General features: G+C 39.8%; 1 pseudogene across 1 annotated transcript; it reads right to left on the bottom strand.

Moving 5' to 3' along the window:
• Positions 1-14,815: 14,815 nt before the first annotated feature.
• Positions 14,816-16,704, bottom strand: LOC145013912 (scarecrow-like protein 18 pseudogene; annotated as a pseudogene). The gene is made up of 2 exons (XR_013665313.1): positions 16,604-16,704; positions 14,816-16,484 (listed from the first exon to the last, which is right to left on the bottom strand). The product of XR_013665313.1 is annotated as a scarecrow-like protein 18 pseudogene (transcript).
• Positions 16,705-17,167: the final 463 nt, after the last annotated feature.

Below are 17,167 nucleotides of genomic sequence, written 5' to 3'. Positions count from 1 at the left end.
GTTCCTTTTTGTGCTCCTCAGCTTTCGGTTCATTAATCACTTTTTCAGAGCTGTAACTCCCCTGCCAACTTTGGTTTTTGTTGCTGGGGAATCTCTTCTTTATGAACCTCTTGGGATTGGACACCATCATGGCATAATCCTCAGATGTGAGATCATATTCCTCCAGGTTGAGATCTTCATTTTCCATCGCAGCTTTACTTTTAGATAGGAGAGCCAACGAACCGAGACTGGAAACGACGTTCTTTTCTTGCAGCACAATCTTCTCTTGGGACTTGAGAATACCCACCAGTTTCGCCAAAGAGTATGATTTAAACTGCTCATGGGCTTTAACTGTGGAAATCACTGCTCTCCATTCAGACCTCAGACCATTCAGGAATGTAACCTTCTGTTCAATAAGCTTCCTTTCAATATCGTGTTTGATCATCTTGCTGAGAAGATGATTGAAGCGATCGAACGTCTGGGTCACAGTTTCTTCAACCCCTTGCCTGAATTCTCCAAACTCAGATAGGAGCAAAGTTTGAATAGAATGTTCAAGATCCTCGTCTGTAGAATATAGTTCGTGAAGTCTATCCCAAACATCCTTTGCCGTCGTGCATGAGCTAACCCATCTGAATGTATCGGACTGAAGGGCGAACCTGATCAACCTTAATGCCTTGATATTGCACTGGAACTTATCCTTTTCATCTTGTGCAATATCTTTCACGTCCTTTAGCAGATCATTGTACTCTTTTTGTGTCTTGATGATTCTGGACGTTGCAGAATGAGAAAATGGTCCATTGGTGATGGCTTCCCAAATGAGATACCCATTATCCTCCAATCCAATAACGTAGTCTTCGAAGTGATGTGCCCATACTTCATAGTCATGGGTGTATAAGATCGGAATCTTTGTCGTCGAACCAATGCTGTTGGAAATATTAATAAGGTTTGATTGTGTCGCGTCCATTATGATCGTAAAAACCTGTTCAAAGATCAGACTTGTAATAAAGCAGATTAGGGCAAAGTAATAAATATCAAGATACATCAATAAAGAGATGATGGCTCAATAAATATTGATGATTGCGGAAAAACCCTAATGGAAATCTTTTTCACAGAAAAGATGTGTATCAATTACACAGCCTCCCGCTCTGATACCAATTGATGAGATTTAACAATCTTTTAATCTATAAAGATCGATTAGATCTTGAACAAGTAAGTAAACAAAGACGATAAAAACACAATAATAAGAACGAGACAAGATTGAATCAAACGTGTCGAATGATTAAACAAAATCCTCAGAAGAGCTCGATTAAGAACATTAACTGTAGAGGATTGGAAGGTTACAAGAACGATCAAAGAAACCTGTTGTCGTCTAGATGTATCGCTATTCTCAGATCTCTAAAACCTTAACCTAATATGCATGCAAGCGAAAACATATATACAAAACATAAAAGGTTCACGGTTGGACAGGCCCAAACCGGAATACAGAATAGCATAATCAGTCGAGCCCAAAAGACGCAATCTACAAAGCCCAACAGTTATATTTTTCAGTATGGTGGTAACGAGATGTTTTGCTACTGGATCCAGTTCAGGGTCAGGATTGGGATCAGAGTCGGGAGACGGAGGGTTGGAGGTGTCAGTAGCACCTGAGCCCGTGGTACAGATAAGGACATAGGAGTTGGATGCCAGGATCTGGGAGATTCTGCACGATGAGATTGTTGCGGCATTCCGAGTGCATCTGCCAGAGATGTTTGGGTCGATTAAGACCGTGATGGTTGAGTACTTTGATGAGCGGTATGCAACTCTAGCAGAGACAGCTGCCACTGCAGCCATATCGGCTGTAATTGCGGCAGGGGTTGGAGGAGGAGCCGACAGGGCTTTCCAGTATTGGGATTTAGATAACATGAAGCTCCCGATGTTTGATGGTATGCAGGATGCGATCAGAGCTATGAGGTGGTTATCTAACGTGGAGGGCTGTTTCTTCACGTTTTCATGTCCTGCTGACCAGAAGGTCAGGTGTGCCCTGAACCTGCTGAGGCTTGGGGCAAAGGATTGGTGGAGATTGATGACAAGGTCGTACATTGATGATCTGCGGGTTGCTGTTACTTGGGAGTAGTTTCAGGATATGTTCCGCACCCACTACGTTCCATGCATTGAGTGGGAGCGACTTGCTCAGGAGTTTTTGACATTGAGGCAGGATAGGGAGGCAGTGATGGAGATCACTCGTATGTTCACAGAGAGGGCTATGTTTTGCTCGTAGTTTGCTTCAGAGCAGTCTCAGATGACTCGTTATCTGATTATGCTCAAGACGGATATTCGACAGTTGGTTGCTACGCGTCTTTGTGAGACTCTTTTGGATCATCAGGAAGCCACGAGGCTGCGTGAGTTAAAGATAGAGCTGCAGTTGAAGGAGCAGCGTCAAGTTCCAACATAGTCTCAGCCAGCACCTAAGTGGTCCAAGACCGCTGATACTTGGACCGAGGGTCAGCAAAGTCGCACTTGTGGAAAGTGTGGCATGGGTCATTCTGGGGTTTGTCGAGTAGGATGTGGTTGCCACAAATGTGGCAAGGAGGGGCACTATGCCAGGAACTGTCGCAAGTCCGCCTCTCCAACAGATATGAGGATTTGTTACCATTGTCATCAGGTTGGTCACATGAAGACCAACTGTCCGCAGCTCGCCGCCAAGTCAGCGTAGGGATCTGCATCGGCTAATTTGAGGATTGGGGATGGGAGGCCAGTCAAGGTGGAGCCTCCGAAGGCTCATGGGTGCACCTTCCAGCTTATGGCCGAGGAGGCCAAGGCAGCACCGGATGTGGTTGCTGGTATGTTTCTATTTTTCTGTTTCAGTTATTATATTTGTGGTATGCTTATCAGGTGTACCAACGATTAGGTACGTTTTTAGTAAACTCTTTGCTTGCTTTGGTTCTATTCGACTCAGGGGTGAGTCTGTCATTTGTATCTCAGACTTTCAGTAGAGAATTTAGTGTGTCGATAGATGAGCTTGAGTGTCCGTTGCGAGTTTTGATCGCCAACGAACATGGGGTTTCTACTTCTTCGATATACTGGGGATTCGATTTGGAGATTTTTAGGGTATCCTTCCTGATAGATTTGATTCCTATCCCCATGGGGGAAGTATGTGTCATCGTAGGGATGGATTGGCTCAGTCGGTTTGGCGCTATGATCGACTGTGAGGGACATCGAGTGGTAGTTCGAACCCCAAGTGGGGGAGAACTGGTGGTGTATGGTGAGGGCACCCGAGTAGGAGCAAGGTTTTGTTTAGCCACCAGATCTCGGAAGTTTATTCAGCATGGTGTGCTGGTTATTTAGCGTATGTGATGGATACGCGGATTGGAGATCATGCTTCAGTTTCAGAGGTTCCAGTGGTTAGAGAATTTGCTGATGTGTTTCCATAGGAGTTACTTGGAGTGCCTCCGGAGAGGCAAGTAGCATTCATGATTGATCTAGTACCGAGTGCGGCCCCTATTGCTAAGGCGCAGGAGTTGGCATCTCAGTTGTAGGAGCTACTGCGTAAGCAGTTTATTCGCCCGAGTAGTTCTCCTTGGGGAGCACCAATCCTCTTCGTTAGGAAGAAGGATAGTTCTCACAGGATGTGTACAGAATATAGGGAGTTGAACAAGTTAATGGTGAAGAATGTTATCCACTCCCGATGATAAATGATATTTTTGATCAGCTGTAGGGTGCATCTTGGTTTTCCAAGATCGATTTGAGATCCGAATATCACCAGGTCAGAGTGAGGGAGGAAGACGTGGAGAAGACCACATTTCAGACTCGTTATGGTCATTACGAGTTCATGGTGATGCCGTTTGGGCTCACCAACGTGCCGATAGTGTTCATGGATTTGATGAACTGAGTCTGCAGACCCATGCTCGATCGCTCGATCATTGTGTTCATAGAGGATATCTTGGTGTATTCCAAGACCCGAGACCAGCACGAGGAGCACCTCAGGGAGCTGCTGAAGGTTCTACGGCTAGAATGGCTGTATGCCAAGTTCTCGAAGTGTTAGTTTTGGTTACAAGAGGTCCAGTTCCTTGTACATCTCATTAACTAGGAGGGAATTTTGGTCGACCCGGCCAAAGTCGAGGTGGTTATGCAGTGGGAGATTCCGAAATCTCCCTCGGACATCAGGAGTTTCTTGGGATTAGTAGGGTACTACCGAAGATTTATTAGAGATTTCTCCAACATTGCTCTACCCCTCACTCGTCTAACGAGGAAGGGGGTGGATTTCCGGTGGAGCCCTAAGCAGCAGAGGGCGTTTGAGACCCTACGACAGTGTTTATGTGAGGTGCTGGTGTTGATGCTCCCTGAGGGAGTTGAGGATTTTGTAGTATTTTGTGATGCATCCATCACAGGCTTGGGGGCAGTCCTCATGCAGAGCGGACGAGTGATAGCCTATGCATCGCGGCAACTGAAGCCGCATGAGACGAGATATCCTACGCACGATCTTGAGTTGGGAGCAGTGGTTTTCGCTCTCAAGATTTGGAGGCATTATCTATACGGGGTCCATTGCACTATTTACATGGATCACAAAAGCTTGAGACACATCATGGATCAGTCGAACCTGAACATAAGGCATCACAGGTGGTTGGATGTTGTCAAGGACTATGATTGTGAGATCCTTTACCATCCTGGTAAAGTGAATGTGGTTGTGGACGCTTTGAGCCGCAAGTCAGATGGGCCTTCTACCCCGACAAGGTGTATAAGGATAACGGTGGATTCCCCGCTTATCAGCTTGATTAAGGATACTTAGGTAGAAGGTATGAGACCACAGAGATGGAAATTGGTGAGTATTAAGGGAGAGAGTGCCCGATTTGTTTAGGATAGCTGCGGATTATTAACCCACCACGGTCGGGTTTGGGTTCCGTTGACTGGAAGGGCCTGGAAAACAGTGATAGAGAAGGCTCATAAGTCTCACTTTTCTATACAACCGGGGGCCACCAAGATGTACTGTGATCTGATTTTGAGTTACTGGTGGCCCGGTATGAAGCAAGAAATCGCTTGGTTTGTCAAGAGGTTCCTGACCTGTAGGATGGTCAAGGCCGAGCATCAGAGGCCGCATGGTAAGCTGCAGCCTCTGTATGGGTCATCGTTTATCGGTTGACCAAGAGTGCCCATTTCTTGGCCATACGGGAGAGTTCGTCGGCTGAGAAATTGGCCGACATGTACGTCAGCGAGATTGTCTTTTGCCATGGAGTTCCGGTGTCCATCGTTTCCGATTGAGATGTCAGGCTTACTTCCCGTTTTTGGCAGAAGTTCCATGAGGAACTGGGTATGCGGTTGCACTTTAGTACATCGTTCCATCCGCAGACCGATGGACAGAGTGAGTGAACCATTCAGACCCTCGAGGATATGTTGAGGGCGTGCGTCATTGACTTTGGTGGGAGTTGGGATTCCCACCTACCGCTTGCAGAGTTTGCATACAACAACAACTATCATTCTAGTATTGGCGCCCCGCCTTTTGAGCTGTTGTATGGTAGAAGATGTAGAACCCCAGTTTGTTGGGGTGAGGTTGGATATAGAGTGATGGGTCGGACAGAGGTACTCTTGCAGACTATCGAAAAGATCTAGCAGATCAGACAACGGATGCAGACCGCTCAGAGTCCGCAAAAGAGTTACGCTGATAGACACTGATCCGATTTGGAATTTCAGGTTGGTGACATGGTACTTCTAAAGGTCTCGCCCTGGAAGGGTTTGATCCGTTTCAGGAAGAGGGGAAAATTGGGTCTGCATTATATTGGGCCATTCAGGATCATTGCAGGGTTGGCAAAATGGCTTATAGGCTAGAGCTATCGGAGGAGCTCAACCGAATTCACAGCACGTTCCATGTTTCACAATTGCGAACGTGTGTTATGAACCAGGAGGCTGTAGTATCATTGGATGATATTCAGGTTGATGAGCGCCTGAATTACGTGGAAAGACCTGTGGCCATCTTGGAGAAGAAGAAGAAGATTTTAGGGAACAAAGAAATACCTTTGCTGAAGGTGTAGTGGGAACATCGGAGGGGATCCGAGTGGACATGGGAGCCGGAGGCGAAGATGCGCGAGCACTACCCGACATTGTTTACTCCAGCAGACTTCGAGGGCGAAGTCTAGTTCAAGTGGGGGAGAATTGTAATGCCCCGATTCTCAGGTATGGATGTAAATGAAAGTTTCTTTGGTTTCAAGATCTACTTGACAAGTTAGTTGACCTACTCGTCGACTAGCAACAAGGTGGGATCGCGCATTTAGTGTCCTACTAGCCGAGTCCATAAAGGGACTCGATGAGTAGGAGCTGGCAGATGAAACCCTAAATCCCGGGGTTTTGCACCCTATTTAAAGAAGCATAAGCGCCCTTTATCCTCTTGGTAGTCCATTGAGAAACCCTAATTCGTGTGGTGCTCATCCTTGTGTGTCTTAAGCTTTAGAAAGGAGTTTTTGGAAAGGAAGAGCTTCGAGGACAAGAGATTAGGAGCAAGGAAGGTGTGGGAATCAGAAAATCTACCTCAGTTGGCATCATTTGAAGGTATCAAATTGTCACATTTAATTCATTTTCCTCCTAGACCTCATTTGGTTGAGATTTAGGGCTTTTATGGCATGTTTGAGATAATAATGTGGATATGAGCTCGATCTAAAGTTGTAACTTCAGATCTGGACCCTTCTTGGGTTCTAAAGTTAGAAAGCTATGAACTTGGTCATGTATGAAACCTTCCTTAAGTATGAAACCCCATTGTAAGCTTGGATTTGATATTTAGTGCCTTTGTAGCCATGCATGCATGTAAAGTTTGCAACTTTACATGAAATGCATGCCTTAGAAGCTTGGATCTGTAATTTGGAGCCACTACATGGCTTCAAAACATTCTGTATGGCTTATGGACTGAAGGAACTCGGCGAATCGCAAGATCAACTCGACGAGTCATATGAAGATAGGCCTGGACTCGACGAGTTGGATGAACAACTTGGCGAGTCCGATGTAGATTGCCAAGGAACTCGATGAGTGATATGAACCACTCAGTGAGTCGGATGATTTTTACCCAATTTATGTATGCACGTGTAACCGTCGAGTTGCAGGAAGGAAACTCGACGAGTGGCCTTAGAGTTCAATCGTAAACCAAAGGAACTCGACGAGTCACTCCGTGACTCGACGAGTGGGCAAGTACTTCAAGGAACTCGGCGAGTAGCCGAGGGTAGTCGGCGAGTTAGGGTCAACATGGACTGTTGACCTTGACTGATGACCTTGATTTTAACCAGGGTTTGATTCGTGGCTTTTAGGGTACCTTGAAAGGTTGAGAACTTATGGGTATAATTATATTATGGTAATAGATGGTGGAGTTTTTGTCAGCGATCCGAGAGTTGGAGTTCATCTACCGAGTCAACATCTGCAGGGTGAGTTATTCTCATTATATCAATAGGGTCTACGGCACCAAGGCCGACCCTCAAGTTGTTATTGTTGTGATGTGCTACATGTGGTTATGATCTAGATCGGAATCAGGATAGACAGTATACTATGATCTTATGATCTGTAGGGCTTGGTATGTTAGTGACCTGCTAGGTCGGTACTCTAGTTACGAGAGATTTATAAGATTGATGATCAGTAAGTCAGATATGTTTGATGTTTGTATATGCCAATATATGATAGTTATGCGCACATGGTTATTTGCATGTTGGTTGGGTTGAGGCGGTCCTGCTTTGTGCTGAAGGCCAACATACCCTATGAGCGGTCCGGGGAGACTGTAGGCCCACATGGCAGTCCAGTCATGCCGAAGGCTCGGGATAGGATTAGATATTGTCTGTTACTGATATGGTATTATCAGCGTGGTATTGGTATTTTGGGAGTAGCTCACTAAGCCCTCGGGCTTACAGTTTTCAGTTATTGTTTCAGGTACTTCAGGAGATCATGGCAAAGCGAAGGCCTGACCGTACCGCTCCTCATCCTTTCGATCTAGTTATTGGGACACTCTGATAAATAATGATTTGAAAACGTTTTGTAAAAAAATATTATTTGGTTTTATTTATGATTGAAAAAGTTTAAATTTGGCATAAAAATTTTGGATGTGACTGGTTAACCACACACGCTCAACTAACGACTTAGCAAGGTGCAAAGTGCAATTTCCATGGAGTAGCACCATCTTCACGTTTTTCCTAAAGTATCTAAGATTTGGGAATTTATAAAAGTTTAGTTACTTTGTAATATTATTATACTTATTAATGAGCATTTATGTCCTATCCTACCCATTCGGATAACGACCCTCCACTAGTCAAGAGTGCGGTGGGTAAGAGTAGATACCCAATGGTAGTCATATTATAGGTGGCTTCCATAAACACCCCTTATAGACTAGCTTCGTGAATGAGGCCCACTAATGGTAAGTTGTCTTGTATATATATATATATATATATATATATATATATATATATATATATATATATATATATATATGTATATAAGTATTAACTTTAATATTATAATAGCATAGAGTTGAATTTTAAACTTTTAAATTCTATGGATTGGAATTAAAGTTTCATAAATGAGACTTCTCAAATTCCAAAACATGAAGACAAGTTTTAAAACTTTTCAAAACCCCTTGAGTTATTGAATTTATGTTACTTAAATGTGACTTTCCAAGTTCCATAACTTGAGGACAAGTTATGTAACTATTCAAGACTTTTGGAATTCTATAACTTAAAGTTTTAATGTTTCATGAATGAGACTTTTCACATTGCATAACTTGAGGACAAGTTATGAAACTCTTCATGAACCATTTAGATCAAATTTAACTAACACAATTAATCATATAATTTATCATCTAACAGTTTGACCTAATACTAATCATATATCAACTTAGCTTTAAATTTTACAAATAATTAGTGTTTCATAAAATCAAGTAATTATCTTAAAATTTGACAATCATCATGTTATTGGATGGGGATAATCATTACCATATCATTAAAATCGAATTTTATGAACCAAAACAGTTTGTGGTAATGATCCTAATCCAAAACATGCCAAATACTCAAAAATTATGCTCACTGACGATCCAACTCGTCGAGTGCACTTATGAACTCGACGAGTTCATCTGCATAAGGCACCTACTCTTTGAGTTCAATGATGGACTCGCCGAGTAGGCCTTGGCAGAATCCAAAATTGTAAATTTTCAGCTTTTGAAAATTACACAATTGCATCAATATAATAGAAAACACCAATGGCTTTGATACCACTGATAGGTTCTATGTACTCTAACATTCCTATGGTGCACATACAACCCTAATGCTTTGGATCTAAGTTTTATCTAATTATACATGCAATAAACATTTTTCAAAGCAGGAAGCCTAAACTAGCATGCAAGGTGATATTTGAATCATAAAAACTAGTTAGAATATTACCTTGTGTAGTAGCTTGTAGAACTTGGCCTTAAGAAAGATTAGCACCTCAAGTGTGATACCTCAAATTGTTCACAAAACACTAAGAGGAATTGGATGAATATAGAAGAGGTTAAGGAGACTCAAAATTGGTTATGCCTTCTTATGCATGGGGTCACCAATTTTGGACACCAGGGTACATATTTATAGTGTAGAATTCTAAGAGTCACATGTAACCCTAATTCACACACTTAGGTTTATGATCCAATTGATTTGGACTACCACTTCATGGATTAAATCATAAGCTTATCCCATCAACAAATCAATCATGGATCATTGGCCCAATCCATATGTATGATTGATTTACATAATCAGTCCCCGTTAATTCAATTAGTCTTTTTTGATCACTAAATTAATTCGAAATTAATTCTTGGTCAATACTAATTAAATAATATGATTTCTCAATTAATATATTATACTTAAACCATAAATAACCTCTTTCTCAAATGTCCACCCTATCAAATTACTTTGATGAATGCAATCTAAATGGACCATGCTACTATCGGGTCAAGTACATACCAATTATAGTTATGGGCTTAGACACCTAATCTAACAGTTCTTACAATGAAAATAATTACATTCATAGCCAGAATCACCTAAAACCCTTTCTCCTTTTTCTCTTCATCAGTTTGAGAGTTCTTGAAACCCTCATCTCTAGCCTTTTTAGAATTGGAATTTCTACCCTTCTTGTATTTGTTCCAAAAGCGAGAGATGTTTTTCTTGTAGAACTTTTTAGGGTTGGAAACTAGTAATGCCTTGTCTTCGGTGGATATTTCACTATCAGATAGATTAGATTCCGAATCTTCTTCAGTCTTCTTCTTTCCCTTTGCTACCAATGCTAGGGAACTTACACCAAGGACAATCTTTACCTCCTTCGTAACCTCATCCTCATGGGATCTCAAAATTCCCACAAGCTTCGCCAAAGAATAACTCTTGAACTGTTCATGTACCTTCACAGTAAACACAATCGCTTTCCATTATGACTTAAGGCCATTCATAAACATCACTTTCTATTCAATGACCCTTCTCTCAAGATTATATTTAAGCATCCTACTCAGCAAGTGGTTAAAGAAATTGAACATTTGATCAAGCTTTTCATCAGGTTTCTGAATTAATGAACCAAACTCAGTTAGAAGAGTTGTTTGCAAAGAGTTTTCTAGATCTGCATCTCCAAAATACAACTCCTTCAGTCTATCCCATACTTCTTTAGTAGTGGTACATGAACTTACGAGATGAAAGGTATCCGGTGGAAGAGCAAACCGGATAATTCTCATCGCCTTTATGTTGCTTAAAAACTTATCCTTCTCATCCTGAGGAACATTAGTGTGTTAAAAAAGAAGTGCATTATAGTCAGCCTGAATTTTGATGAACTTCCTGGTTGCACTGTGCAAAAAAGTCTCCTCAGTCATTACTTGCCATATTGTTGAACCATGTTCTTCAATACCTAGAACATAGTCTTCGAAGTGCAACGTCCAGACTTGATAATCCTGATGAAAAAGGATTGGAATCCTGGTTGTGGATCCAATACTACTAGAAAGATTGAACAATAATGTATGAGGATATTCGTTCTGCATGATGTTAAAGATTCACAACACACAGATATAGAATCAGATGTGTAAAACGAAACTTCGAGTTTTAGGGTAAAAAAATCAAAGATCTAGATCTGACGTCTACAATCGATAGAAACGAAAATAATATATCCAAGAAAAAATCAAAAACCCTAATCGAACTCGACAAAAGAGTAGTGACTAAGTTACATTATCTCCCACTTTGATATCAACTGTTGAAACAATAAAAACTTTGATCGATAGATTCTATAAGCGATGTGAATAAATAACAAGAACAATAAAGATCAAATAGCGCTGAATGCTTATATTGAATAGCTTTAGAAGTGTTCAACGTGAACTTCTCTGTAAAAGCTAGGTAGGGCGATACAATCGTTAACCCTAATGTTACATACACACAATATTTATAGTCTAACCCTAGAAAGCAATAATCACGGATGGACAGGCCCAAACAGGAATAAATGAGACTACAAAACATTTGACACAACACTTTAACAGCCCAACAATATAGAAGTTGGTCCACCAACGGGTATCATCAATAATGTATCTGATTGCGAGACTAATTATGATGAGGATGATTCCGATTATGATAGTGATGTGTCCCTATACACTGAAGTATCCGAGGGAGAAAATGATTAAAAAATCTTCACATTTAAGTAGTAAAATAAGGTTTGTATTAGTTGTAATCATATCATATTATATATATATATATATATATATATATATATATATATATATATATATATATATATATATATATATATATATATATATATATATAGTGTTATAATTTTTCAGGAAGTCATTTTTTTGGATTGCATTACTCCATCTCATGGCTGCTGTGATGGGCTATGGAGGTGACGATGGTGACGAGCCACCACATCCGTTCGGTGGAGGTTTTGGTGATCACTAAATCGATTGTAATTAAGATTTATTCTAATTCATTGTATTTCATATTGTATGTATATAAAAAATTATTTTGACTAATATTTTTTTTATGCAGCGGTGCCTCCAAAACGAAGAGGCATGGCAGTAACCAAAAAAATGTACAAGTTATTTGCAGCTAATGGCAGACGGCCTCTGAAGATAGTATTTGACATAAATACTCACATGTCGATTGGGGAAGTATACAAATGTTTCATTTGGGAGGTTGGGAGCTATATGTGGCGTGACATCGGTTTCGATAAGGACACATGGACTGACGTTTCTGAAGCCGAAAGGGTTGGCATGTTCCAATATCTTTCGGTAAAGTATTTATAAAGTTATATATTAATATGTTTAATTTTGATTTATTTTTAATTTCTCTATTTTTTTATATACATGGTTTGATTTTGGAGCGATTATAAATGATCTTATGGCTACAGTTTATTGGGTGTCACTTAACAATCAGATATGTGCGCAATATAGAGGCCGCAAAAATGTTGCAAAAACTCTTTTGACTGGTTTTGAAGGGAATGTGGAGGCAGCAAGGGCTCAAGCCCCTGCGGGTATGGATCTGCAGTGTTGGAATGTTGCTATTGACCACTTCTTAACATAAAAGCATCAAGAACGATCCGCTGGAAACAAAGAATGCCGAAAGAAGCAAGTAGTTAAAAATCATGGAGGGATGTGAAGCTACGGTAATGCTTGTTTCAAGAACGTAAGTTACAGTAATGCTTATTCAGTTATAATATATTTTTAATGTTTATTAAAGTATAACATATTTTTTAATCTTAAACTGAATTTGAATAAACTTGAAGCATTTCATCGCGGGCATGTGAATAAAAAAGGAGAAGTTTTTGATCCTTTGGTTGAAGACGAATATGTAAGTTATTATTACTTAAAAATGAAGTAGATTGTTTGTTTTTTTGGTGTGTTATTTGTAACGTATATTAACAATCTTTGTGAAATATAGAATGCATTAGCTGCTGAGGTTGCTCTACAAACTCATCACATAGACGACTCCGATGGTGATCCAGACACCATTGATTGGATCGCAATATTTGAGAAGGTGTTGGGTACTCAAAGGGGGCATGTGAGAGGCATTGAGCCTAAACCTTCTTCAACAGTGGGTAAAAGTGCTCAATCCCAATAGCAGTCACAGTCACAAGCACCGCAACCAACACATGTACTTCTTTAATTTTTAAAGAATTTGGTAGCTTTGCTATATTGTTAAGAACTTGATGCATTTATAGTAATTTTTGGTAGTTTGGTAGTTTGTCAAATTGTTTTTTTAAATTGTTACCGACTTAATTGATTTGGTGGTTTAATATTTTTTAATTTGTTACCGACTAAATTCATTTGGTGGTTTGATGATTTGATAATTTGTTAAATTGTTAATGACTTAATGTGCTTGTGATTTAATTGTGGTATGTTGATGTGAATGCTTTTGTTCAAAACCCGGCGTTTGTGACGGGCATTGGAGATGTCATCCGTTCGTTTAATAACCAAGTCAACGACGAGGAAAACAACGATGAAGAAGATGCAAACACATAATACTTCTTGTTTTATGTTATGGATGATGTTATTTTGGATTTATTAGATAGTTTATGAATAATATATTAGATGTTTATTTGTGATTTATTAGATAGTTTAAGTAATGTGGTATATTTGATGTTTTATGTAATGTGGTATATTTGATGTTTGATGTAATGTGGTATGTATTTTTATTAAAGTTGCATTTTATAATACATATACAAACTAATATAATAAATAAATTGTTTTAAAAAAAACCATTACCAGCGACATCTTTAGGGATGACATTGACCAATTGCGACGACACCTGATTCTGGGAAGAGTAGCTATAGGTAATAGAGACGATGTCAATAGCGACGATAATAACCATTTAGCGATGATGAGATTTATAGACGACACCATTTGCGACAACAAATGAGTATTAGCTACGAGGTATATCGATGACCCTTTAGCGACGACATGTTGCCGCTAAAGGTAATAACGGGGACACGTGGCATCAATTGCGACGATTTTTGTCGTCGATAAAGGGTACGTTTTTTGTTGTGAATAGAGAGTTCAACCAAAACCAGAGCAATGTCATATCGCAATCAAATCGCGGAAATTGTATGTGAAACGAAGAAAAAGTAGGGTCCATTTGAAAATTATTGTATTGATTAAAACGTACAGTTTATTTTTCAAAAACCATATAAAACCATAAGTTTATTATTCAAAAACCATATAAAACCATAAATACACAAACAACTAAACACAGAAGAAATGATTTAGTATTTTAAAAACAATTTTTAACAAATGATTTAGTATTTTAAAAACAATTTTTTTTTCCAGAATACTTCTCCGGTATCTCATACTTCACTAAAAAATGCACACAAAACATATAAAATTGATTATTTTTATCAAAAGGATGTCTTTTTAAATTTCTTAATTTCCCTATATAATAATGTAGATTATTTTTATCAAAAGGATGTCTTTTTAAATTTCTTAATTTCCCTATATAATAATGTAGACTTAGGTACCCATATGGCTATAATGTGTGTACATTCTTGTTAGTAGCTTTTAATAAAAAAAATAGAGCATACCGGTATCTCGTACGTCACTCAGCCTTCACGTCGGGATTGCTCGACCATACCGGTTGCCTTAAGATTAATTAAAAAAGTTACAGGAGGCCATCTTAACTACAAAAGTTATTATATTTATCCCTATTAAATACTAATAAACAATTAATTTGCATTTTTATAACCGATTTGTTGCCTTGTGAAAAAGGTTCAGCAGTGGATTAGGTTTACTGAATCTCCCCATTTTATATGCTATAAACCGCAGGTCGTGTACGTGTGTGTATAGCAAGACATAAACTTACAATAGAATATATGCATACACACATGAAAATAAGTGAAACATTCATATATATTTCTATTTCATGCAGACATGCTGCTGTGAGGTAACTAGGGTTGTATAGTTACTTGGTTAGGGTTGCCTCATCTATACACGTGTAGAACAAATTATGCAAATATAGATATTTATTGGGTTTAGATTATATATGATGAAGATGTATTACTTAATTAATGCCAAGATGAAACAGAGAAAAGGGGTTGCTTTTGCCAACCCAAGAAGAAAGAATCATTTACAACCTGAAGATTGTAACCTTCAGAAGGGTAATGAAGTCGCAAAAGCAGCTTGGCTTGTGAAAGAGCAAATGGGCTTAACGCAATGTTCCGGAATCCAGCGATCCTCATTATCGTCTCCCATGATAGGAATCTCTCGTGTCTCTCTCTTCTTTTCTCTCCCTCCGTCGCCACTATATCGGTAATCTCTCTGCCAAACCATACCTGCTCCACCTCCATCCTTTCCCGGCTGTTAGGAGGCAGTGTTGCCTCCAGTGAGTCATAGATGGCGGAATAATAGTTCAAAGCCTCCTCGAATCTTGATATAAATATTGGATGGTTGTGGTTTGCTTCTTTTTCCGCTAAAGTAACCACTTTAGGGTTCATGGCTTTTATCTTTCTTAATAACAAGCAGAGTTTCTCTCGGTCTATTAGGAAACGGTGGAGGTAGAGGACGCAGTTGACGGCTAGGATTTCGTTTGGGAGGAGGTGAACCGCGGATAGGTGGTCGATTACATCGTCGACGGAGTGGTTGACGTTTGTTTGAGGCAGTAGGAGGGGAAAGAATCGAAATCTAAGGCCGAGTGACTGGGCGAATTTGGAGAGACGGTTTCCGGTTCTATGGAGGATATCAAGGTTAGTACCTGTGGCTGTGATGCGGAGGGTTGGTGGCTGGTGGCGGTCTACGATGGCTTGCATTAAAGGCGGCCATTGGACACCGTGCATGATGTCAAAATCGAGTATATGAATGTCATGAGGATGTTGTTGTTGAAGACAATGGTTTTGATCGATAGCATCCAAGATTGCTTGATTAGCAGTGAGCTGACTAAATCTAATAAAGGGTGTTATTTGATTCAGCGACAAATATGACGACTGAAGAATAGCATCATCATTTTGATCAAGGTAATTAGAGGAGTAACTAGAGCGAATGCTACTAGGTGTACTCGGTAGTGGTTGAAGGTGGAAAAGAAGGCGTAAGGAGAGGGCTTTAGTAAAAGAGTGGATTAATCTTTCAGATGAATCGCCGTAAGGTGAAGAATTGGAGGAGAGGATGGTGGTAATACGGTGGGCGGCGGTGTAGTCAGAGCGGGAAATGGAGTGTGCACAGCTTAAGAGAAGATGACGCAAGTAGACTGATGGTGGGTTGTAACTACTCAACCTGCTCATCATCTCAACTTCTTGATGGTGGACTTGTTGGATCTCGTGGTTGTGGTGCTGCCGTAAATGTTCGACCATTTCTGGTGGTTGCTGTCGGGATAGATCTGCTTGTAAATGAACTTCTTCCTGATGTTGTTCTTGATGATGACGATGATGAGGTGAACAAGAAGATGAACCCAACATCTAAAGAAACTTCGTTGAATTAATCTTATGCTGGTTCTTAGGTCTATAACCTGTTGCTCTGATTTGATAAACCTAATTAGCTTCCTTCAAACTTAGATCCACCGTAACTGTGATTCCATGGGGCAGTGGAAGTAAAACACCTGAAAAAGATGAAGAAGAAGAATGATTGCGACAGGGAATAGCGTGTGTGGAAGCTAAAGGCATACATACAAATCAGCTAGCATAAAACAGCTTAAAGGGAAATGTAGCATCAGTATACCTTTTCCACCCTCATGATATATAAAGTTGTATGTTTAATAAAGTATCCAAATTCTTATATATAATTTTTGAAAACATGGGGCAACGGATGTGCCACTAAATTGTCGCCCCTTAGTGGTGACATCTCCCTGCTAATATGCTTCCCCCTAATACTTTGTCACATATATTCCGATGACACCATTAATATGTCGGTGTTGCCCTATTGAATTTCTTAGCCCGTAATGGTTTCATCCATACATCGCCCCTATTGGTCTCGTCTCTATTGCTAATTGTTGCCACTAACAAAGTTATCAATACTATTAATTTATTTTTTTAAATATTATTTTTCTAGCATACGAAGAACACGGTAAAAGCATAAACAATTAAAAAATGCAGAAAACAACAGAATTATGAAAAAAAAAAACTAATACAAAGTATAATGTCAAAGTTATTTGTTACACAAAACATCTACGCAACATAAAATAAAACATAAAACTACACGCGCCATTGTCGTCACCCCAATTTGTCATCAATGTTTGTTGGGATATTTAGTGGGTTGTGTCAATTTTGTTATGTATGTATCTAG

This window comes from Lactuca saligna, chromosome 9 (genome assembly GCF_052625555.1).
Source record: "Lactuca saligna cultivar CGN05327 chromosome 9, ASM5262555v1, whole genome shotgun sequence".
NCBI classification, from domain to species: domain Eukaryota; kingdom Viridiplantae; phylum Streptophyta; class Magnoliopsida; order Asterales; family Asteraceae; genus Lactuca; species Lactuca saligna.
Note: the sequence above shows the minus strand (reverse complement) of the source record. Positions and strands in the feature narration are given on the sequence as shown.